General features: G+C 39.5%; 1 long non-coding RNA gene across 2 annotated transcripts; it reads left to right on the top strand.

Annotated features, from left to right (window-relative positions):
* Positions 1–26,737, top strand: LOC114013646 (uncharacterized). Of its 2 annotated transcripts, XR_008747875.1 has the most exons (6): positions 1–236; positions 1,508–1,633; positions 1,942–8,716; positions 9,432–9,486; positions 21,827–25,955; positions 26,141–26,737. It is a non-coding gene; the product is annotated as an uncharacterized LOC114013646 (long non-coding RNA). The 2 variants fall into 2 exon arrangements; XR_003556745.2 differs by having other exon boundaries at positions 3–236; positions 21,827–26,737.

The raw sequence follows: 26,737 nt of genomic DNA, 5'->3' as shown, positions 1-26,737 counted from the left end.
AGAATAAATATTGTGTAACGATTTCTTTCAAAGGGGGCAGGTTTGGGGTTGTAGCCATGCTGCCATGAACATGGATAGCTTTAGTCAGCCTGGACAGTGGGTTAATCATGCTTGCTTCTGTCTGCAGTGAAATGAGCTGTTTTGAAGAATCATAAGCCAGCACATTCACTGGTGGGAAGCAGAAAGAGAGGGCATTGAGGAGTCATTTCACAAGGGCCAGTAGCTGCTGCTTGCTGGTGAGAGCCATTCCAGACATTATGCTTGTAATTGACACTCTAAAATGCTTTTGCTTTTTATGTTTCTGTGTGAGCCATTCAGCTAACGTTAATTTCATTCAATGGCAATAAAGGTGAAATCTCTCTAAAAATAATTCTCTTCCTTTGCATGAAGATATGATCCCTAAGTAAACAGGCTTTAATTAATGGTAGAGAGTATCCTGTCAGCTAGCAACACTACCTTCCTCTGTGGAGCTACACTAAATTCACGGAGCTTTTAAAATGACTCCTCAGACACAGCATCACTGTTTCTCTTTCATCCTACTGCCCAACAGCCCTCTCAGCAGTGAGACACAATGATTTTGAGCAATACAATACAAAAATAGCACCTAAGCAGCTGTACCGAGTGAGTCTGCTATGCTGTTGGAAAGGAGAAAATCTTTCAGTTAGATTTGTGGAGGTTCATACAGTGGTGGCATTTCAATGTTTTTTACAAATCTCTCATGTTTTTGTGTGCCTGTACTGAAAGGTGATAGTCTCCAGCAAACATTGTGTGCATACATACCATCATCAGCTTTTTCTAGGAGTTATCCTCCCCCACCAGAAGTCAAGGAATAAGATTGTTTTGATGACTCACAGGTTAGGTAAAAGTGCTGTATTTTTCATCACCTGTGGATTGTCTCTGTCTCACCTTGGTGCTGCAGGGACCAGAGAGACACGGGAAGGGTCATCTTAACCCTCAAAAGTGTTTGACAGCAACTTGCTCCTGGCCCGAGGTGCCCTACTGCCAACGCCCTTTCCCTCTCCAATGTGCCTGCGAGTTGGGTACTGTAGATACTGATGTTCTGAGCATTTTCTCACCACTTAAAGTATTTCAAATTAGCTCTCTGTGCTGGTACTGTTTCTAAACCGATCATTGGCAGCCTGCTAGAGCACTGCCTAGTGCCTGCAACTTGCCTTGCAAAATGTTGCTGGAAGGATCCTATCTGAACCAAACCATGGAAGCTCCCCTCTGCTGTGGAGGACCTATGCAACACAAGGGAAAGGGCTTTGGGAAGTACTGATCCCTGAAGACTAAAACCACCTCCCCTCTGTCACTTCTGTAAGGGCACCTCATTGTCAACCTGTGTGTGTTACCTGCTGGTGAATTGATCATTACCCTGTGTCAGAAAGACACTTAATGCCATTCAGATTAATTTCCAAATGTCCTTGTGATATCTCTCAGGGAGGAAGGCAAACAGTGGGTTTGCTATATTTAACTGAGTTTCGTGAGAAGTTTGTTTTGCTGGTAGATCAACGCAGTGGAGAAATGTTTGCCTATTGGTGCCATTGACCAGATAGAAGGACAGCTATTTCTGCTGACTTGCCCGAGTGGGTGCTGGCTCTTCCCTCTGCACAGAGCAGTAGAGGCATTAGTGGTAAGTGGAGCTAAGCCTTTACACACTGAGGAATCGCTTGCTGAGAAATACAAGGAAGGAGGCAGAACTTCAATTAAAGAGAGGATGATGAAAATCAAATAGGCGACAGGCACGGTGCTGTGGGCACAGCGTGCTGAACAGTTTTTGGTGGCCTCACCAGCACAAGCAGTAGCTGTCCCTGCTGCTGGCTCTTGCCCTGTGTTTCATGCCTCTCTCCTCATCCTGCAGTCCCATGCTGGCACAGATTTTTTTCCATGCAGGCAGTGGAGCAGGCTGGAAAGTAAACACTCTTGTTTATTTACTTCCAGAGGTTATTTTTCAGCTGGATGGAGTTCTCTACCCTACCTGACCACATGGACAGAAACACAGCAGCAGGGACACAATGATTCACAGCCAGGAACAAACCATTGGAAAGGATGGCTGGATGGGACAGTGACTGGCCACAGAAGATCTGCTGCCAGATGCCAAATCACAGCTTCGGTCCAGACAGTATCATGGAAACACTCTGTCTTTTGATTTAACATGCAAAAACCTGCAAGGTAGAAATTATGCCAATTCACCAACTGGATTTCTGGAAAGGAGACCCTATTGTACTTTAAAGAGCTTTGATCATACAGTCAAAGGAACATATACACATAGCTTTGGCTCTCCTGTATCTTTTTTCAGAAAAGAATCAATATGATTGCTGCAGATTTTCAAAGAAAAATGATAACCCCATAGCAACTGGTTGCTTGTAAAAATGTTTTATGGTGGTTCTTGCCTTGCTTGACTATGATGAAAAAGAAAGAGATGGTTCTTGCCTTGCCTGACTATTACAAGCAAGGACAAGATGTATCCACCACACTCTGTTAATTGGGAAATTCTCCGGAGCTGCAGGCAGCCAGTTGGTCTGCCCCCCCGACCTGTGCTGCAGGGAGCATCCCCTCATCCCAAAGCTGCATTATGGCTGCTGGGCAGAGGTCAGGCCAGAGGGCTGGGAGGAAACCCAGCATCTCCTTATTCCTAGGCCAGGCCAGAACTCATGAACTGGGAATGTCTAAAACAAAAACTAAATATGAAATGGAAGTAAACCATAAAAATGGCTCTTTCTCACTTTGTGCAGGACTGCAGAGGAGTTTAAAGGGGTCATTCACAGATGGCATAATCACGACAAATGTTGGCAAAATAAACCAAAATTGCAGCTTTAATATCAGAGATATAATCAAGATTTGGCCTACTTGTTGCACATTTCCTTTTATAGGCAGAAGTTATGGGTTTATGTACTGGAACTCTCTTTATAACAGCTTATCAAAAGTGCTTCACATGAACATATGTTTTCCCATGGTTGTGTTTTCTGAGCATGCTGAACGATTTAGTAATATCAGCTAATGATGCAAAATGGGTTTCAATAGCAATTTTAGTGGCTAAATGAATCATACTTAGATAAGGGAAATATGAAACATTCCATTTTATGCAAAATTGCAAATGACCTATCCAACACATCTCTGAGGAGAAGTTAACACAGGGCGGTACATGGAACTGGAAAAATACAGCAATGTTTTCTACTTTACAAATGAATGGGATTTTAAAGAGAACTTTAACATACAATACCAACTATTTTCTTTACGCTTGTTATCTTTAAAAAACTTCATGTAAGTCTTTGGAGATGAATTATTTTCTCCCTTTTTTCAGTAATCTGATGAAATACTGGTTTATTGTCATTTGTTTTCTTTTTCTGTGTCTTTTTTTCTTTCTTATTTCTCATTAGATATTAATAAACAGAGCAAAACAGAAAAATACAAGTGATTTGACTAGGCAAAGAAATGTTGTAGTGCATATTTTACCCTACTTTATTTTATACACCTATCAAGTGGGGTGATTTCCTCCAAACAGAGTTTTTTAAATCTCCTTAGAAAATAGGGGAAGATTTCTTACACAGTTTTGCACATGCCAAAGTTGATTAACAGATACATTCATATTTGTGCAACGAAAATCAAATCACCATAAAACCTGCAGAAAAGAAAGATGGAATTAGCTGAGTTCCATGCTATGATATGTATAAGAAAATTATTTGGACTATCCATCTGCTCTGTATTTTTCCTAGGTCCCTATCTAAAAAAGGTGATCTATTTGCTTCTTTGGGAAAATAAGAAAAAAGGAAGGGACAGTAAACCAATGAAAAATCTTGTTGACATAATACAAGGCAAGCTGTCTAGAATAGTAATTGTTACTCCTGGGACACTAATCACTAAAGATGTTCATGGTATGTGAATTTCATCCAGTCTTCCAGTACCGGTAGACTGTATTTCCAAAAATGGTGCCTGAAAAAGTGCTTTATTAAGGAAGCATATACTATTTACTGCAGCACTGGGTAGCATTTCATATTGCAAAACACTTCTTAACTTTTAAATAAATTTTATCCCTGGTGACAAGTTAATAGATATCACACTAGGCTATTTGCTATGAATTGATTTATGTTGGTAGTAGACAGAAACGGTAGCCTTCTTATTCTGAGAGAAAATTGGAGTGGGATGTGGAGGAGGAAGTAGAGGAAAAATGAATTTTATAGTGATCTTAATTAGAAAAATATTACAGCACCAGGGTCACACAAAGGGAGTGAAGCATTGTTTCACTTTATGGCAGAAAGATTGATAGATTCTGCCTAGGATTTGTGGCAAAAGCCTATTGTAAATTGTCATAAACAACACATAAAAATTACAGCCAGAAACAATTTTTTGTGCAACTGGTCTGCACAATCAGGAATTATTTTTTTCCTTTTAGGATATTTCATATAATCTTATCTAAGGAATCTCCATATTTTCCAAACAATCTCTGTTGAAACATAAACCAACTATCAATTGAATATAGGACTTTAAATGAGTCTGTGAGGGTAGGTTATCTTCAGTGCACATAATGAGAAAAATAGAATAGTTAAAGTTGACATCAACCTATTTTAATCATGTCTGTGCTTCTCAGATGCTGAAACATGAAATCTGGGACCAGCAGCACCTAGAATGTGTCCCCTCAATAGGTTGGAAGCATACTCAGAGACTCCATTCAAGTGTAAAGGAACATTATAGCATGGCATGATAACTGATAGAAGATTACAGACTGATTAAATTACTGCAAGCCAAAAGCAGCGAAAATAGTGCAAGAAATTAATTTACAGAAAAATCAGTCTTGAAATGTTCTCAAGCAACACTAATTTAAGCTTTTCATTGCTTTGAAGTAAAGGTGTTACGTGAAACTCAGAACACATTTCAAAGGCCTTCAAAACCCTATAGAGGCTAAAATGACTTTCAAATCACAGCCCTTCCCACCTATTTTTTTTTTTGGTATCACTAAGGACCATGGTGGAAAGGTGGAGATCTGCATCAGAATAAAGTATGTGTACTTCCTGTGTCTGGGAAGGGGAAAAAATCTCTTAGAAATCTCTGAGCCCTAGACCTAGGTATGTCAAGGAGTACTGTTGTATATTAAATTTGACTGCCACATAAGCAAACAAATGCCAGCAAATAGCTCCACGACAGGAAAATTAAGCAAATTCATTATTTTTGTTGGCTTCAAACCTTTTGCTTTCTCAAGGCTGCGATTTGCATTACTTCAACCATGACATACCCAGGCCAGATGCTTGTTTCATTCATTATACCTCCACGTGACATGCTGCAGCATGTCACACTCACTGTCCTAGTCTCTCTACTTTGTTCCTAAGAAAAAAGCATCATGAATGGGAGATAATTTAGATGATCATGTTCTGCGGTAGTGGGTACCTTAGATGTACTATAGATGGAGTATAATCGGTACAAATTTAGGTGCCTACATTTCAACGTGTAAATTCGTGTGGCTAATTGTTACCAGCTACTTCAATAGAAAGGGTACGGATTCTTTCACAAGGCAGGCATGGTTTATTCTGCCCTAATAAGTTCCCTGCCTGCTTTCAACAGCTGCAGACTGACTCCCACCTTGAAGCTTATTCCTTGCCTCCAAGACGCTTTTTATTTTTCAAGTCTTCTATAGGTTAAATGTGCACCATGTGGAAAGGTTCTGTCCTTGAATTTGTTAAATTTGATGTTAACACGTTCCCATGCTTGCTTTCTCTTTGTTATTATTTTAATACCTGAAACACAGAAGCTCACAAAACAGGCTATTGCAATGATTCTGTATCAATATGTTTCCAGAGAAAAAGGACACCTTTGAATGTCAGAACAGAAATTGAGATAGTAGAATATATTTTAATGTAAATCTGAGGATTAGTTCTAATATCAGGAGTTAAATATGTTTCTTAAGAAACAGCTTTACAACATCATTAACAGTTAATTGTATGGTGTTTATATTCTTACTCTTTTAAAGCAAATTGATTTCTTTATTTTTTTCTTTTTTTTAAGTTTCAATGAAGCAGCTGTCTAAAAAGAAGATTTACATTTTTCTTGAAAATTAATCCTGGGCATAGCAAATATTAGAAACATGATAAAAAAATAAAATTGCATCCCTTCTTTTTCTTTTTTCCACCATGAAATTATACAAATGACATTACAACATTTCAGAGTGTTTTTTATAAATAATTATCACTTTATATTGAATATTTGCACATTAATAACTTGGGGATTTTGTCATTTTCAGTGTATTCTTCTTTCATGAACACTGTGTGATTATTCATAATGAGCAGCCAGTGTCTTTGAAAGTACTGTAGACTGTGCAAGTAAGATAAAAAAAAATGTTTTTGTAGTGACTGCAAATGAAAGACCTCATTAATCAACTAGATTCCATTTAAACATTAGCATTAGAAACGTCAGTATGTCATCATTAATATGTTTAACCCCTTAAAGCTGTGCCCCTCAAAGTCACCACTTGGAACCCGTGTGACAGCATTGCACAGAGAATATGTACCCTGAGTTAACGAAATGTGTGCTTCAGACCAAGAGCAAAGCTGAAGTCTCCTCCTGGATGCATTCTCAGACCTCTTGCTGAGTTTACTAAAAGCACCATTTGAGCACTGATGGGAGAAACAGCTCTTTCCAAAGCATTTGGATATGTTAAGAAACTGCTGATTCCTCAGTAAAGGGTATTTATGAAGCTAATGTTGATGGATTTTTGTATTATAAAGTTAGCCCAGTAATGCTGACTTCATTTGCCTTTCTCCATGTGCGTGTGTGTTTTAGCATCCCATTTTATAACTGTTTGAAGAAATATTTGGAGTGTTATAAATATGTGCCATTTTCTCTGAGGAACCTATGGACGTATCTGCTGCAGTCCATGGTTAAAGCTAAGATGCATTTTTCATTTCTTAGCCATTCAGCTCCTGTTAATTTTTAAATGTGTATTTTGGGACCATATTCTGGAAACACCATAAGCGAAAGGGAAAACAGCCTGAAACTGTATCTTTCAACTCAGTTTAATCAGGAGATTTGAGCATAAAGCACAAAGTTTCTTACTTGCAAATTACAAGGTGTCAGCAGAGACCCTGCTTGCTTTCTCTACTTGTTTTCTTTTGTAAAAGAAAGTAAGTCTGCTGGAGGCATAAAAAACCCACTAAAAACTTCTATATTTTTCTCAGTTTGGTGTGTTGCATCTGTATGTGGTATACTCATCTGCTTTTTGCTGAACACTGCCGAGCCCCACTGGATTCAGGGTTGGATTTTGCCAGCCATCACATCTCTGCAAGAGACAGTTACTTCAGAGGACCAAGGACTCAGAGGTCATTGATCTCACAACTTGGTTTGTGCTTGCTTAGAACTCTAAGGAAACGAACTGAGACCTGAAACAGTGTCAGGCCAAAAGAATACTTGCTGCTGGTTAGGTAGCCAGTGCCAATGGCATGGTACTGGGCTAGACTCAGAACCAAATGAGCAAAGGTGTGGCTGTCCTAAAGCTTTGAGTACTTCTGAGGACTGAAAAATAATGTGATCATTGTGTGGTAGTAAAGGGCATGCAAAAAAAAAAAATTTGGATTCCTGTGTAATCCCGAGTGCTGTTTGTAAGATTTAGATTCTCTTAAAATCTTGATTTACACTAACTTCAGCTGGACTCCACAGCTGAGAAGCTGCTGGGCAGAGAAGTCCATGGCCCAAGGCAAACCTCAAACCATGCCTCTTGCACTGAAATGTGTGGGAGCTGGGACAAATACTGTCCTCACATCCTCCTTCTGGGAGCACACCTACCTGCATCCCCTCTGCAATGTCTTTTCCTCCTCCTCATTAGCTTCCTATGTTAGGAGACAACAGAAATGTCCATGCGGACAGGCAACTCATGCTTGATTTATAGTCACTGATGCTGACACAAGTAATAAATTCAAAGGAAGATGAAAATTGCCTAGCAAGAACGATTCAAATAACACCTGCCTTCCCGGGCAAAGGAGCACTTACTTGCTTCTGCTCCACTGACAACATACTCACTGACCTTTACAAGAATGGTGAAAACTGTGCACATGCCAATATTTAAGAAATTAATTCCTTTTTGTAACTTGTCTTTAAACACATATAAAGGAAAGAGCAGGATCTGTGCTCTGGCACATATTATGTGAGGAAAATATGAAGATTAACTCTCCTACCAACAAAGAGTAGACATCTATTGACTTAACAAAAATTTAAAGATGTATTAGATTGATGTAGAAGATGTATCAGCTCTGAAATGTTGATGAATATTTTGGAACGATGTGTTGAAGAAGTGATTTTTGTAACAGCCAGTGCTCTCTGAAAAATGCCAACAGAAGTTTCTGTCCACGTGTTAAGTGCAAGTTGCCATTCTCCCAAGTGAATGAAATTAAGATTTGAAATTGAAGAGCAATTTGCATCTTAAAACCACTATACCTCATTAAGCAGTTGATAGTAGCATTCTGCCTATTTGCACGCCCTCTGGGTTTCAAGACAGGAAATAATTGTTGGAAACACAGTATGTCTTTCTGCATCTTTATAGCTGGAAATACTACTATATAAAAATAGGCAAATACTCTTACACCCAAAGGCTTGCAGAGACAGTGATTTCTCCATGCCAGAGATTCAAAACTCAAGTTGAGGAGGCCTTGAGCAACCTTCCTTCACTGGACCCCCTTGGAGTGGCAGGCTGGACCAGAAGACCTCTGGAGTTCCCTTCCCACTACTTTGTTCTGTGAGTCCCAAACCACTTTGTGCTTCCTTGCCAGTTCATGCAAGTGTTGCATTAAGAATCATGTGATTTCTGAAGGAAAAAAAAAAAGAGCCAATAGATGATGCAAAGGATGGGTGAGGAAGAAGTCAAAGGCACAGATTGTTTTAGGGTTAGGGCTGGCAACACTTGTAGTACCTCTCCACCCCCTTTTTTAATTAGGACCAAAGTCTGGAACTGAACATCTCCAAGACAGTAAGGAACAGTGTTGTATGAAAGGTGTAATATGGATATATGAGGCTCTCTTCAGGATAGCTTTGTTGGTGGGTACTGCTTATCTTCAGGACTGGTCTTACTGAGAGCTTGCTGGAGGAGCAGCAGTGGAGAGTGCTGCGCTCTGGTGTGTCATACATCCAAGAGTGGTCCTTCAAGGAGTGAGATAACCAGCATATCACATAGCTGCTCATGGGGTGCTCTGCTTCCAGACGTGTCCCAAAGCAGCAAGCAAAGGATGGAAGAAGTATCTCCAAGACTCTTACTTATTCTCCCCTTCTCAACTGCACTGTGACTGCTATGTCTAAGAGGGTGATAACACTTTAGCCATTAAGAGGCAGTCTAGTAGTTTCCTCTTACAGGGACCCAGTCTCTACTAAGGGTATTCTTTTAATGCACAGATTTGTTTCTTTAAATGCATACTACTGTTTAGCTATCTTCTTTGTTCTTTTTTTTTACCCTCCAGGATTTAGGACAAAACAGCTACAGCCATGTACAAGCATTTAAGCAATCATCATCAGGTATGTTTTAAAATAAATGGCAGTATGTTGGCTCCAAGGTAGAAACGTGGGTATAAAGACATTCAGGTATGGTTGGTACTAAGCAGAACTACAAGTATTTTTCACTGTTTTATGCTAAGATAGCAGAATTTGAGGGAAATGTCTGTAGTTGTGTCCCTATCTCTTTCAGTTTTGAGACCCTGAAATGGCCAGAGCACCGAAATGAAGTGGGTTACCAGTCTCTCCAGTCCCAGTAGGACTGGAGACAAACAGATCTTCATACAATCACAGCTGTGCACCAAGCACATGCTTTTCTTCATTTAGCACTTGGGACTGACCAAGCCTGAAGTCTGATGGACTGCTCAGTAGATGAGTATAAAAGTTCTTCTTTATCATAATTTGCACTGCACTGTTCGGTCAACTTCCATTATAGCTGTCTGATATGATAATAGATAGCCCATAACATTTGAGTCACTCAGTATTCCTTCCCAAATTGAGTAAAGGAAGAAAAGAGCTTAAAATATTTATAATGAAAGCCTGCATATCAAGTTATAGATAATCTCAGTTCTGAGATGTGGTCAGATATCCTCATTTTTCTTGTGTGATTCTGGACATTTTGGTATGAGTCTTACGCAGGGCATAGCCCATAGGTTTCTGAGCAGGAGGCTGATAACACTATAAGTTGTGATTGTGGGATTGAGAGATAGGAATATCCTTTAGAGTGTGAGTAATAGATAGAAATGTTTTCTACAATGACCAAATATTATTTTTCATCAGCCTTCTGAAAAGTTTCAACCTGCCCTAATTTTCTCCATTGAATCTAATAGAACTGGATTAAACTACAGGGGAGATGAGAACATAAATTTGATTCCTTTCATTCCATGTAATATTAGGGTTTGTATTCTTTCAAGCCGTAATAACCTCTAGACTTCAGCAAAATTGAAAACCTTTAAATAGCCTTTCACAACCTTTCAGCGTAGTAATGAAGTTTTAAGTGCTCACTGGGGATTTTCGGTTCAGAAAAATCTAAGCAGCAGTAGATATTAAAATCTAATGTTTACTTCAACTCTTTTACAGCCTAATGGTTTTTTCTGACAGTGTAATTTTTAAAAGGTTAGGTTTCATTTATGAATATAGTATACTAACCCTGGAAATATTTCTTCTTTAAGGACTCTGGTGGGAGCCTTATACTTGTACTTTGGAGCACCTGGAAAGGCAGCTAGAACAGTGAAAAAAGAAACTTACTGAGACCCGACTAGAACAAGCAGGTTAAAAAAAAAAAAAAAAAGTCTCATGATTTAAACACCACAGGAGGCAAAAAACAAATTAAGGATGTAGATTCCTTGTGTGCACATAATTACAAGTATGTGAGTCACTGGAGTCAGCACGGTTGCTCATCTACCTAAAGACCTAGAGAGGATGTCTGGCTGCACTCAACTCGGGGAGCAGCTAAACAGATTTTATTTATTTATTTATTAAGCTGTTGCTGAAGGGGGTAGCAGTGGGGAGAGAAAATTGCAGGGTGAATTTACACTGATTAAAGAAACACAGTCTATGTACACAGGCCTTTCTGATGCACAGTGTGGGACTGGAAGGATTCTGGTTTTCTATGCTGCTAAATTAGTGGAGAAAAGAGGATCTGAATTTCATTGAGACAATAACACTATAAGCCCCAGAGGGATATTTTTCATTGCTGTATCGCTCCATATACAATGTTTTATACATACATATTTTTATTATGCATACAAACAGCTATTAGTATTTGCTGGGAACATATAATAATGTGACAGGGAGCTTTGCTTCCTTTTCTAATAATACATTCAGATGGCATTTGGATATCTTTTGTTGGTAGTTTTTCATCTTAAAACAAAATAAAAGCAGAAGGAAATACAGAAATAAGGACATAAGTAAATGATATAAAATTCTTGTATCTGACAGGTAAAAGTCCAGTGCTTCTAAAGCAACAAATTGCAGTACATTTTCATTAAGAAAATAAACATGTAGGAGAGGGAGGATTTGCTTATGAATATTTCTTAAGTACATAAACACATGCAAATGAAAAGAAACAGGTCCCAACATAGACATATATGTAATAGCAAAATATCCCATAGCTGATTTTAAATTTCTAGCTAATTTAACTCATTGGTGTATGCTTAACTTTAAGAGCATGTTTATTTCTATTGGTTAAACAAAATGGCATCGGGCTAACTACCAGTCCAGTGTCCCAAACCACCTACTGAAATCCCTGTCGTAGGTCCTTGTTTACCCGTTCAGGCCAGTGCTGGCTTCGCGGGGAAAGGAGCTTCCTGACTTGTTTGTGATGCCCTGCTGCTGCTCTCAGCCTGTACTTCATGGAGATGGGTGAGGAGAGTCACAGACTGGTGGTCAAAAGTAACTGCTAAAAACTGTTACGGGAGAACAGGCATGCTTGCGCTTGGTAACTTGCTCTTTCATTCCTGGCAGACATACTTCAGCTATTCAGCACTCCTTGCTCAACAACAGTAAAGTGTTAACTTCTCAGAGGATGTCAATTGTCAAGCAGCACAAAATGGCATAACTCTTCAATCTTCCCGAGTTGAAAAGAGACTAGAGGCTTTAGGTAAAAGGAAAATCTAAGCCAGAGGAGCGTTCACAATATAGGGAGAAAAGCATGAAGGGGGGTGGGTGGGGAGAGAGAGAAAACAGTCACTGAAAGAGGTTATAGAGAGACATTGCTGGTTCAGAAAATGCAGTCATATGAACATTGCAGAGAAAGGTAGTTCATTAGAAAGTCTAAGAGACTGAAATGTGGGATTTCCCATTTCACGTGTCATGTGATGCTCAGGATTAAATACTTTTGTTGGTTGAGACATTTCTAAGGAGTCATTTGAGCCCCTGTCATGGGTACGGTTGGGGCTGTTGCTTCTGTGAGGGACAAAAAGCTCTGCTCACCTTTCCTCCCTGTCTCCAGATATATGCACTTGCTGGCCACGTGAACGTAGTTTTCTGCAGCATATACAGTATAGAAATGTAGTGCCAGTGGAGCAAGTCACTTGCTTTTAGTTTTGCAGGCAAATGTTCCATGCACATTAATTTCCCATGGATTCATTTAAATCGGTCTTGAGCAGATGGGAGAAGGAAGAAAACAAAAGGTTAGGAGCAAGAGGGAATGCTGACAGAGAAGCAAAGCAGGTTAGAAATAATAATTGAGATCTAGAAGAAAAAATGACAAAATGGATTACCCACAACTCTGCTCTCATACAGTAACAGAAGGAAGTGGGGAAATGAACAAAAGGGAAAATGTAATGCGAAGAAATGATGGCTGAAGGATATGAAAAGCTCAGAACAGCTGGTAACACATACTGGGCTAGCTCCCTCACCTGGTGTAAGTACCAATTTTGTAGGTATTTGGAACTGGCTTTATCAGAGTAGTCACGTGTGTCAGACCCACAGAGGGGAGCAAACCCAGGTCTACTTCTAGAGTAGTCAAGGTGATGTCCTGGCTTTTCCTTAGGTTAAGACATTGCTGTTCAGGCCCCACTCTTAGGAGATTTGTGTGCCTCTGCCACCCCCCACTGGCCTCCAGCCTTGTGCCATGATGAAGCAAAGTGTGAAATTCAGGCAGACCAAAAAAAACCCACTAGGCAGCACAGTGGCAAATGAAAACACAGCTGAAAAAGACAGGCTAATGGGCTTCAGAGAGAATAATCAGAGGTTTTTATGCACATTACTGCTCTGAAATTAGCTGTAACCACTGAGGAAAAAGACCAGTGTATCACTGTGGACAGGTCACGGTAAACCTCTCCTTGATATGCAAGCGTGAAGCAGTCGATTGAGAAGTGACCCAACAAAACTGGTTATCTAACTGACTGGATACAGAATAATACTGAAAACGACAACAGTGCCATGATTTGAAAAGACTCTGTTCTTCCTCCAACTCCATGCTGCTCCTCAGCTCAAGCAACTCTGTCTTGGAAAGATCTAAGAAGACAAATTTATGGCACAGTTTAAAACTGAGTAAGATTTTGATTTGACCAGATTATATTTCAAGGTCTCTTCCAACCTGGGCTGTTCTGTGATTCTATGATTTTGAAATCAGAAGAGGCTGCAAAGTAACAGGACTGTTATGTATGGAAGGGGCATTGCCCAGAAAAGGCAGTTTACTCATGTACCCTTTTGCTTAACAACTTATGTGCGAAGACAAAGTAGAGCTGGAAAACAATGAACTTATAGAAAAAAAAAAAAACCAACCAACAACAACAACAAAAAACCCATACTATTTTAACCAGTATATGCAGTCACTAAAGATACTTCCAAACCCTGGGAACTGAAACAAGTATGGAACATTTGCATGAGCAATGAAAACCTCCATCCTATCTCCAGATAGGATGCTCTTTTCACACAGTTATTATTTGGAGTGTAAAACCTGAAGTCGTTAGGCATGAACTAGTTGCCAGGTGAATGTCTTCATTCCAGAAAGGAGTGCTGTGCAGACATGACTGAATTAACTAAGCAAGAGGTGGAGCAGAAGTCTCAGCCAGAATTGCACTCTCTGTCACTCCAGGCACTTGAGATCGCTATGTTTACAGAGAGTTTGGGTATGTCCCCATGGCACTGCACTGTGCCTGCTGCCTTAGAACTGACAATGCAAGATACAAACTTCTCTTTCAGAAATTAGCTCATATGCTTTGCACCTTTCTCTGATTTTAGAATCATGGAAAAGATAGACTGAGAGAAGAGTTCAAGATCATCCTAGTCTGTCTTCAACAGTGCTGGACCAACAAAGCCAAGTGTCCTCATGCACATTTGTCTGTCTTTGAGAACAAAGCATGGGCATTCCACAGCCTGCTCATCCACCACCGTAATGAAAAATAGATTATTCTCTTTGTTTTTAAAGCCTTTTTGGGTGCTTGTTATTATGTCTTTCAATCTCATGGAGTGATCCATTGCAGAACATTCCTATTTCTCTTTCTAGAGGTTCTCCAATGATGTGCAGTTTTGTTCAGTTTCTTCAAAACTCAGCACAATATTTTAGCAGAGATTCTTCAGTGCTGGATGATTATTTTGTGAGCATCTTTATGCTTCTTGACCTTGTGTGACAGCATTTTTGGAACAACAGGGCTTTGGTTATTAGCATTAGTAAGGTGGTACGCTTTTTAAGTTCTTTTATGCAGGTAGCTAATGGAAATATCAGAGAACAGCAGAGTCAGGTGCAATGCACTGCAGAGCCCTGCTTGATACAGTCCTCTGTTTGATAATCAGCTACTGGTAGCTACATTTAAACTATGTTTTTCCAACATTATACATAACCTGAAACAAATTGCTCCAGAACAGTTTTCTTTAGCTTTCTCCTGAGGCGGTGTCAAAAGCCTTGCTGAAAAGAAGGTGTGTGACATCTACTATAGCTTCCATATCAACTAGTCATTCTGCTGTCACAGGAAGAAATTAGATTGTTTTGATGTGATCGTTCCTGACAAATCAACTCAGACTGTTGCTTACCTTGTTTTCTTTTTAGGGCTTATGAAAAATCCTTTGTTTGTTTGTTCCAGTACTTTGTAGGCAATTTGAAATTGGGCTGGTAATTCTCTGGCTCTTCCTGTACAAATATTAGCTTTCTGTTGGTCCCGCCCAGTTTTCTAGTATCTCAGTAGTCACCCATGAATCCTCAAAGACCATGGGTAATGATTCTGAAGTTGCTTCAGGGAGATCTTTAAATACAATGATTGAGGTAACTACTTTTTAACCTCTTATTTGCCTGCATTAAACTGTTATAATAATATATATATATATATACTATAATATATATAATATAATAATAAAACTGTTATTACCCTATTTACATTGGTATTGGTGTCTGCCATGTTGTGGCTATCCTCTCCAGTAAAATGCAAAAAAGCTGTAAGTTTTGTCCTTCTTATCACTACCTGTTGATAATTTTTCCTTTGCAATTTGTTTTCCAACATATTTTTTCATCTCCTACTCTTACTAATATTCTCGAATGATTTCTAGTTATGCGCCATGCCACTTCATAGTTGTATCTCATTTCATGCTCTTGCGAATCTATCTCTATCATCCTTTGCTGTTTCTGTAAGCTGACATAATTTTTGCCTTCTGTATGTCTTCAACTATTCATGTTCGGTGGAAAGATTATTGTTTACTGAACTCTCTCCCTCAGTTTCTCTGTATTACGATTTGCACTTGTGTCCTTTATACAGTCATGTAAAGGAGCTGCCATTTCTTCTTGACTATTTTTCCCTTTCAGCTCGGTTCCTGGAGAGCTGACCAGTCAGTTTTTCAAAATCATCAATATCTTGAAGTGCATTGGTTTCTGTTTTGCTGTTCTTTCTCCATAATGATGCTCACTTGAGTGGTTTCCTATATTCATGTTTTCAAATGACTCATGCCATTAGTCAGAATCAAATATAGAAATACTTTGTTTCTGGAGGTTTCTCTGCCATCTGTATCGAGCAGTTGTTACCAGAGCATCTGAGGAAGAACGGGATTCTGTGTCCACGTATATCCAGTTTCCATTAGTTGCCTGCGCAGCTGAAGTGCTTGAGTGCTGCCAAGTCCTTTTATTTAAATGATTCTGCTTATTGCTCATAAAAGCCTCTTCCACCAGATCATTCTGTTTTGGTGAACTTTCATAGATTCCCCACCACCATGTATCTCCCTTTAATCATTACTTAAGAGCTCTTCAGCTGCTCAAACCCCTTCTGCATTCTGGGATCTCAGAGCAAATAAATGCATCCTTAATATCTGAAATATCAGATCCTTCCTTTTTATCTGTACTTCTTGAGCAAGTTTCTTATCAGCTATAATTCTGAGAGGGTGATTGGATTGAGTCTCTTAGGCCAAGTCAGCATTAATTTTGATCATGTATGAAGACTTCAGTCTTCTGTTTATTCCACATACTTCTGTATTGGTATGCAGAGGTCTAAGATAAACACTGACTTTAATCCATTGCTCTCTTCTTTGTCTTGTCTCTGATCCTATTTTGAACAGGTTGATCCTCCCAAAATTTTATGGCTTGACCAGATAACTCCTGTTAATACATATCTATGGTGGCTTGCTTGCTTACTGGCTCACATGCAGATTGACCTCTGGTGGATTAGAAGGGCTACTGGTATGACCCGTTTGGGCTGTTCATGCATCTCCTGTATACCAATATACTTCGGAGGTTCCTGAGAGTGGCGGGTGAGACCTTACTTGGTGCTTTCTGCCCCTGCATGGGCCAGAGTCTGACGGCTCCACAGGTGATCTGTCTGTCAAACTCTTTCTACTCCATTTGTCTTGAAGTATAAACCTGAGAGTTTTAGATGTGTTTTATTTATAAGCACAGGCCAGGTAGGGAAGTGCAGCAAGTGGGAAACTAGGAGGAAATAACTCCTCTGCAGCTGCATTGGACGTTCATCTGTGTTACCCATTCTCCAAACCACAAGAGGTGGTTACTTGTGGAAAAGTGTGAGTAGGTGTCTGGAAATCACATTGTGGTCTTGAGCTTACAATGCAAACTCAGAACTTTACTTTCGTTGTAATGTCTGCATTGACAACTTTATTCTGGACAGTATATGCAGCCCAAGCAAGCATTGTGCTTTAGACTATACTGTGGGTTGTCAAATCACCTTTGATATCAGTGGTACAGCATTTACCTTTTCACCATCTGCACTCTTCAGCCCAGCTACAGCAGCGCAACAAGTGTGTGTCCAGCACAGTGTACATCAGCGTGCTTATTTTTACATTTTTCATGTCTTATGGTGTTTGTTTGTTTGGTTTTTTTCTTAGGTAGTTTACTTTCCACAGAATCGCATCTGTGGGCGGTGATTCCTCCTGCTTGGTCTTTAGGAGGTGGTGCATATTCATTTCCAGGATGGTATAAAAAACACAAAGCAAAAAAAAATACTTGAAAAGTTTGGGGAACACCTGTGTTGTTATATTGCTGGTGTGTCCCCAGAGGCTGGCAAGGACAAGTGCCAAGCCACGCATGCCCAAAGAGGTACGTTCCCCTGGGCTACACAGCTGGAACAGGGCTCCTCTTGGGATGCTTGGTCCTTTGCAGGTTACCAGGCAGCCTGGTGGGAGAGGAAGACATGAGGATGGAGGAGGAGGTTAGCTCTCATTCAAGTGCCTTGTGGTGAAACCCATCACCTCACCCTGGGTGAGGGGGTGGGGGCGGTTCTTTGTGTCAGCAGAGAGAGGCGAGGAATCCAGGAACTTCTTTTCTCCCATTGATTTTTTCAAGGAAGAAGCATTCCTACCTCACCTGCTCCCTAGTTTTAGAGGGAGATTGAAAATATTTCCCACACCCCTCTCCCACCCCCCACCCCTCGCTGAAAGTTATGTGCTTTAAAATAATTGATTTTTGATTGAGAGATGTTGGGAAGCATATTCAAGTGCAGGAGTTGGGTGGATATAAAACTGCTGCTGCTCCTCTTTTAACTTTGTCCTCCTGCTGTTAGAGATTTATTTTTTTTAAAAATTGTGTGTAAATGCATTTCACATGCTACTGTGAAAGATCGAGTTAAGAACTGCATGAGTTGCTTTTATATTACAGACTGATATTTGATAAATAAAGGGAAGTTCTGGGACTGGGGTCTGGTGGTAGAAGAGGCCAAATTACAGGCAGTAAATGTTGCCAAATCCTATACATTTTAAATAAAAAAAATGCAAACTTTTTAAGTTATTTTCTTAATATTGTATTGTGTTGAACTGTTCTGATGGACAAGAATACAAAGCCATCAGGAAATTCTTCAAAGGTCTGGCACAATCTGGAGCCTTGGTGTGCTTTGATGAATTTAATCATATAGAGCTGGAGGTAATTGTAGTACCAGTTTCTTAGCAAAGTTGTTATTCAACGGAAGTGACAAGCTTGACAACTTCATTAACAGTACTGACATTAAACAACATTGACTGAAGCTTACTGTTAAACAAAACAGAATAATACAATTTTAGTACATTTTAATCAAACTCAACTTGTTGTCTATGCCAAATCTGTCCTTGTGATTTTGTTATGGTTTCTGCATTCTCTACTGTAAATATAGCCAGAGAAATATTGCTGTTGCAACCTCCTGAGCACAGTGTCAGAGGGAGGTTTGTGGGGAGACATTGTATTTTGTTCATGATAAATTAGTGGCAAGATTTCTCTTCGGCACTGGTATGCAACCTGCCACTCACAGTGTTTTGAAAGACAGGAGTTAACTTTCATCTACAGAAAGCTCACAGCCAGAGAGAAAGGCTGCTTTACTACCACATTTATTACCTTGCTGGGGAGGGGGGAGCAACCAAAAACATAAAGCAAACCTGCAAGGAGGGATCTGCAACAAATGAGAGCTCCAGGTTTTAAGAAGGTAATTTATTGCACTTGCACAAAGCATAATTAAATGTACATATGAGGAAATATTGAATAACTTTTTCTTGTATAAACTGAGGTGATCTGGTTGATCTTTCATAGCTCCTACATTTTTCTCATTTTTTTTTTCTGATTTTTTTCTAAATCACAGCTACTGACAACCCTTGGTAGAAGGTATTGACATTGAATTAGGCTATAACCATTCATTTAAATTTCTGCTTCTGAGGTAGCACTGAAACAGGCTTTAAAAACACAATACACTTGCTGTATTTTCCATTATCTTGTATTAGACCATTAGAGATACATAGCTATTTCTGGAAGATGCTACGGCTTTAGCATTTTCATTCATTTAGCAGGCTATCATTTGATGCATAGGGAATTTTCCAATGCACTGGGCAATTTGTTAGCTTAAGGGTGTGATTGATTTTTGTTTTTATTACATTTAGTGGCACATTAAAACATCATTTTAAAGTTTCAAAACAAATGTACTGGTGTTTTCAAACCCAAAGTGTGTTGAAGAGCTTCTTTTGCATTTTCCTTCAATGCTTTTTGTAGCTGTTCAACAAATGTTGACCCTTCAGACACTGGGTGTGAGCAGGTGCAGGTGCAGGAAGATATGTCTGGATTTACCCCCCACTATGTTTATTATCAGCAATTTGTGTGGACTGGCAGAGTGGAGCTGTCAAGCAATCCAAAAGGAACAATAGCATAACAACTTTGCTAGGGTGGATGAAATTATAGGATCATTTCTTCCTTATGGCTGTTTGCTCCTCTGCTAGACTTTGAAAGATTTTCTCACTAGATTGCACTACCATGAAGAGCAACTGTTCCTACATTGGTTCTTTTCCAATAAAAAGGCAGCATGCACTCCTTTTTGTATTAAAGTACAGCATACCCCAAGTAAATGCCCGAGTGAAATCTTTTTTGCCTTTGTGCACTTCTTTCCTTTGCCCACTGACAAGAGATCCCTCAAGACCAGCACTAAGCTCCTCTTCATTAGAACCCAGTTTTCAATTTAAATTTTAATTAGAATGGATGACTAGGATACTTAACATCACCTTAACTTCTGCATGCCACTAATCAACAACCAGAAAAATATTTCTTGTTTTTATTTTGAAAAAACAGGTTCCTTTTTTGTAAAAGGTTTGTTGCTGGCCATTGAAATTTTTTTAGCTCATTCTATATAGTTTTATTTTTAAATGGGATTCATGCTTGCAAAAGGATATTCTTTTTTCATTCTTTTAATGTAAGGTCACCTAGAACCTGGATTCTTACATTAACATAGGGATAGTGTGCAGATAAGGTTAGGGATAAACTGCATACATGTGTAGTCCTAAATGCATTTTTTAGCACTTGTTTGATCCATTATGATATATTATATTATGTTACATTAATATATTATCATACACTGGCTATAATGATATATACTTGATTGGAGGATTACAACTCTCCGGTGTTGATTTTGCTTGTTGGTTTTAGTTCTGTGACCTAGCTTAAATTGGAGATGTCTTCAAACTGGAAACTAAAACATTAGGAGGTCTAGCTATTACCTGTGTGGTATTTCTGGTCCCCAAACCATTGAAGAAACTTATTTCCAAAGAAAGAAATGCCATACAAATGGCAAAAGATTTTATCTAACCAGAAGACACCATACCTGACTAAGGAATTGCACACATAGGCTGCCACAAACAGAGTGAACTGGTACAGGATAACTTTGGTAGAGGCCACCCAGACATTTGAATGGTCTGATATAATTTGAAGGCTTTTATAGCATATTTAGATCAGTGCCTGGAAATTCATCAAGGACAGTAGGTATCTTCTGGTTCAGGTTGCTGGTCAGTTCCCACAATCATTCCCAGCCACTGCTCATTGTCACTGTAGCTGCAGTAGGACAGTTGTGTCTGTGTCAGAGCGCTAACACAGCTAACAGAGCTGTGAGTCAGGAAACTGGGGTTTCCAAGGCTTTTTGATTTCCTAAAAAGAGCTCAGATCTAATGCAGCTCTTAGTCTCTAGTCTTCAACTGCAAAAAAAAAAATATCATCTTTTCAACATGTCTGGTTTCTTCCCTCACTCCAATACCATGACATCAGTCTCATCTGCAACAAGCTCAACTAAGCTGCTGTCACCCACTCTTGAATCTAGAAATTCTCAAAGTTATTAATTCCTTTGTAAATGTCAAAATGGATGAGATAAAAACATAGAGACTGTAAATGTCCTGTAGGGAAAACCATTGGGAATTCCATCAGGAATTTTGCCATTAAAATGAGTAGATCTAAATTTTTGCCTCATCATCTTTAATTGCTCTTCAAAAGCTCCGATACTGTCACTCTTAATTTTGTAGGAGTATTTGCACAAGAATATTCAGAAGACACAGTGGGTTTTTTAAAATTTCTAAGTATTTTTAAAGTCACACACTTGAAATTTTTCTTAATGACACATTGTAGAGAAGAATAAATGGCAGAAATGGGAAATAAAACATTCCAATAGAATTCTGAGTGCTAACATCTTAATGACTATAAGTTCACTACTGGTGTGTTACAGGCCTGAAACTGTGTCACAGGGGTAAGTATTTACAACAACTTCAGACTGCAGAGGAAGCTGGCTAATATGCAACTGCATCAGGCCAGATATTACACTATAATGGATCACACAATTCAAATAACTTCAGAATTTCTTTCATTTCATAGAAAGATATTATGCTGCTTCTGCGTGCTTAAAGAAAGTACACTCTGACACAGCAATAATCACAAGAAAAGTAATACTCTAACAGGCAAATGAAATAGAACATTATCGTGCTGGTACACAGCAAAAGAAGTGAACTCATCTTTTCTGCAAGTGCGTTCCCCAAACTAGAGATAAACCCAGTGATTTAATTTCTGTAATAAATATTCTAAGAGGGAGAAATCCAACCTTTTGCTTTCTGACCCCAACAATGTTTGTTATTCATAATACAGTGTTTGGATTACTAGCCTCAGCTATTTTTCTTCTTTTTTCTTTAATCTGTTCCTTTGTGTTCTGTTTTTTTTTTACAGTGCCTGAATCAGTAACATGATTCCAAGTCTGCGAACAGTAGCTATGAGGGAGCTGTAGAAAAATAAGCAGCGCAAATCTTACAGTATATATCAACAGCACTTCTTTGTCATTCTCCTCCTGGAGTTTCCCTCAGGTGCCACCCATCCTAGGGGTGCCACCCACCCAGGTGTCCTGCTTGGACATGAGGGTGAAGGAGGCATGCAATCATCATGAAGACAGTGAACCTGGATGAATCTGGTTTTCTCCAGATAGCCAGCAGAAACAGGACACAAGTGAAAGCTGTTTCACACATACTTTGCCTAAGATAGTGCAAAGTTGGTCACGTTATGAAGTATTCTTGAAGAAGGTGGTATTCATTGATGCAAAAATTTCTTCAGCCCATCACTAAGCTTGTGGCTGGACTCAAGGTATCTAATATCTGCTTTGTTATTAACATTTATAAATAAAAGAAATTGGTGGAATTACCTTAAAGGAAAACTTTACTCCCAATTCACATAAGGTAAATAAAACAGGAAATAAGTCTCTTCTTTTTGCCTCCCTACACCTGCCTGATTTGAACCCCAGCATGTTCTCATTGCCAATTTTTGTATCCCCATGTCCAGCAGCACCCTTCTTTTCCCAGCTTCCTGACCTCATGTCTCTGTTCTCTGCCATTGATTAAAGTCCAGTTTCAGTTTCTTATTTCTACGTTATCTTGTAGGAGCTGAAGCATGCACACAGGATTCAGATTTAACACTATCTTCATAGCCACATGGCCTGCTCTGGGACAATGGTAGGAATGTTATTTTGAAATTTGAGCACCCTCAGAAGATGGCTTATTAGCCCTTCCTTCCACATCTGAGGAAAAGGATAGATTCTGCCTGATGCAACCCTCCTTCTCAGTTGCGCCAGGGCAAATATCTGCTTCCAGAGGTACTACCCAAACTGTCACACTGAGGTCTGCAATAGTGACCTGTGTTGCATGCAAAGACTTTTCTATTACAAGATCATCTCTCACTTTTGAAAACATTGATTTTTAGAAAGACAAATGTTGTTTACTGGCAGGTGCTCACTTCCAGTCTGTCTACCAAACCAAAAATCAAAGAGAGCAAGACAGTTTGTATTTTCTCTTTTACTGACATGGAGGTAAGGGAAGATCCATCCTGCTTGCATGTGTGATTGCCTGATCTCTAACCAGTTCCCTCACCTGCAGCCCACTCTGACACATCGATCTTTGTGCATTCAAAATATTGGTAAAATAGATTCCAGTACCATCACCAGTTTTTCCACCATTCTGAAAAGATGTACAGCCTCCAATGTGGCTAATTGAAGGCATTGCATTGAGCATGCAGAGTCCTAAGAGAACCTTGCACCATACCCATACACTGCCCAATGCTGGTCTTGTAAATTTTGTGCATTAACTCTTTTCCCATCAGTAAAACATCTTCTGGTGTGTGTCTCAATGACGGTTGTCTGGTTTTGTTAATTTTATGGTACCTGTTTATTTTATGGTAGCTTGCAAGGCTGTTTGGTTTTCACTGCTGTTATATTACATTCTCTTGTGCAAGGTATAAATTTACTGTTTTGTGGTTTGGTTTTTTTTTGTAATGTGCAAGTGTTCACACAGCAGCCTTGAGAATAGCATGCTGTGATCATTTTTCCTTACCAATGAAGGGAATAGCTGACTTTTCCTATTCATTTTCCAAATGTCAATTCACAAATCCAGCTGGTTTGTAACCTCTAAAACTGTCCTGGGTAGGTTCTGCTGTTTACCTACTTCCATAAGTAAACTTCTAAACTCTTTTTTTGTTGTTGTTGTTTCTAACATTTTCAATACTTTTTTCCTTGAAAGCTTCAAAGACAACTCAGGATAATTAGTCTAAATGCTGAAATCTCATTTTTTCTTGCAAGTTGTCTTGATAATCAAGACTATGGGGATGAAATGTCAGCTATTTATAGACTTTTTTTTTTTTTTCAAAACAATGAAGTATGAAAACATCTATTTTTATCCTTTAAAAATAATTATCATAGAATCATACAATGGTTTGGGTTGGAAGGGACCTTAAAGATTGCCTAGTTCCAACCCAGCTGCCAGGAGGAGGGACATCTTCCATTAGACCAGGTTGCTCAAAGCCACATCCAACCTGGCCCTCAACACTTCCAGGGATTGGGGTATCCCCAGTTTCTCTGGGCAACCTGTGCCAGTGCCTCACCACCCCCATAGTGAAGAATTTCTTCCTAATAGCTGATCTAAATCTACCTTCTTTCCGTTTAAAGCTATTACCCCTTGTCCTATCACTACATGCCCTTGTAAAAAGTCCCTCACCAGCTTTCCTGTAGGCCTCCTCTGGGTACTGGAAGGCTACTGTAAGGCATCCATGCAGCCTTCTCTTCTCCAGGCTGAACAGCCCCAACTCTCTCAGCCTGTCTTCACAGAAGAGTGCTCCAGCCCTCTGAGCATCTTTGTGGCCCTCCTCTGGACTTGTTCCAAAAGGTCCAAGTCCTTCTTATGCTGAGGGACACAGAGATGAGTACTCCAGATGGGGTCTCATGAGAGCAGAGTAGAAGGGGAGCATCACCTCCTGTGACCTGCTGGTCGTGCTTCTTTAGGTGCACCCCAGGATATGGTTGGCTTTCTGGGCTGCAAGGGCACATTGCCAGGCCATGTTGAGCTTCTCATCCATCAACACCCACAAGGCCTTCTCAGGGCTGCTCTCCATCCATTCTCTTCCCAGCCTGTACTGATTGATACTTGGAGTTCCCCTGAGCCAGGTGCAGGACCTTACACTTGTCCTATACTTAAAAATAGTCTTTTACTATACACTCCTAAAATTCTTATGCAATGTACTCCTCACTGTCTTTTATACCACACATGTTCAGTTTAGAAGACTGAACACCAAGCATCTTAAGACCTAACATCTTAAAATGGATCTGGACCTTTTTCTGCTGCTTAAAATTTTATGCCGAGCAAATAGTGTGCTCTGGGAATGCTTGCCAGCACCTTTGCTAACAATGCAGAAGACAGAAGAGGATTTAGGTCATCCCTCCAAAGCTCTGCACTAGCTCTGCAGTAGCAGTCTTGATAAAAATGTTTAAAATATATGTAGTAAAGCAACTTGAAATGCTGACCTTAAAGACTGCCTGACCATTATTTTTGAAGGAGTTATATGCTGCCTTGCTAATTTAGCAATGCACGTCAGCATGAAACTAATGAAAATAACTATTTAAATTGTTTTACTTCACCGAGGATTTCAAAACATATAGAATATATGTGCTTTAAAATTAATTTTTCTTTTGTGACTACAGTCCTTTAAAACATTGAATCTTTATTGGACAGTTGTTTCATTTATGACAATGGTCTTATCTTTAAGTGAACAATTTACATGTCAGAATGATATTTTCTTCATGGACATATAGCCAGATTTATATCAAAATCCACTTTAAAATCTGTTCTTCCCTCACTTTATTTCTGCATGTTTATTTTATGTGTAAGATATTCTGAGTGGCCCGAGATGATAATGTAGCAGAATTGTTCATTATCCTGGCCATTTTAGATCTAAATGCACACTAATTTTTCAGAGCTTTTAGTTATTTGTCATTAAATGTCTGTGAAAGTTTTACTTGGGTAGTGGGGCAAATATGTTTATAAAAGAAAAGAAACACATGCATTTCAACAATATATTTGACTATGCTGGTATTTATTTCAAGTGTATAATTTTCCCAAATTGATGACCACAGATCTGTGTATACATTTCATCCTGGTGAAAGCGTGCAATATTTTCCACACAGAAAATTCCTCCCATATTTTGTTTCCTCCTGCAGCTCATGTTGAAAGATTGTTTTTTTAAACTCAAGGCTCAAGACCATGTTTATTTCCTTATTTGTTTATTTGTTTAAAAGAAGAGTTACATTTCTATAATTAAGTGTACTGCCACATTTGAATGTGAATGGAAAAATAAGCACCTAGTTAACTTCAGTGTTTGAAAGGAGTTCTCCTGAAAAGGCGGATTCTTCTGTTGGAATTTTGTATTTCCTTACCTGCAGCACGGCCAGACTTTAAAGGCCTGAAAGCAACTCCCACTGAGTTTTCTGAAAGTCCTTAATCAAGTATCCAAGAAAGAAATTTGACCCTAAACAGGGATTTCTAGGGTAAGTGGGGGTTGTCTGGGGAGTCTGCATCTGAAGGGAGAAAACTATATTCTTTCCTCTTGAAAGGCAGTTGGTGAAAGAAACATAAGGAATGGCTTGGAAAAAGGAAAACAAAAAGTTTCTAAACTGCAGGTAGAAACAATATGTCTTTTGATAAAGCTAATGTTGCTTTGTGTTAAAAGCAGAGTTCAGATTGCCGGGAGTCACACGCTTTGTGTGATGATTTTCTACCTCACACCATCAAAGACTCACAAGCACCGTGTTGAATAAACTACCACTCAAAAAGAAAACCAGAGGAAAAAAATAATCCCTGAAGGTAAGAAATGATGAACAGGTATTGCACTGTCTTTTACAGAGAGAGAGATGCAGATCCTCAGAGCGAGGTGATGGGGGCAGAGACATGGTGGGCTGGGGTGTTTCAGCCACTGCAGTGCCTTGCCTCAGCACAGAAACCCAGCACACATCTGAAACACTGGTCTGATGGTCAAGCAAAAATCCCCCAAAACATCATTACCCCAGAGAAAAGTAGAAGTGTTTGAATTTGGATGTTTCTGCAGGACAAGGAGGGACCATACCCAGTCCCAGCCCAGAGCAGCCTCTGTGGTGGCTGTCCTGCCCCAGGGGGCTGCGTCCCCAAACCAGGCAGGAGCCTGAGTCCTATCCCCAACCTCTGGGCAGGACAGCTTTGGGGGTGACACCTTGCCCTGGTGGGTGCCTTCCCTACAGTGTGGAGATGACCATCGCTGATGGGAGAGGAACGACATCCTGAAGGCAGCAGGAGG

This window comes from Falco peregrinus, chromosome 6 (assembly GCF_023634155.1).
Source record: "Falco peregrinus isolate bFalPer1 chromosome 6, bFalPer1.pri, whole genome shotgun sequence".
Classification (NCBI taxonomy): domain Eukaryota; kingdom Metazoa; phylum Chordata; class Aves; order Falconiformes; family Falconidae; genus Falco; species Falco peregrinus.
This window is presented reverse-complemented; position numbering and strand designations above follow the sequence as displayed.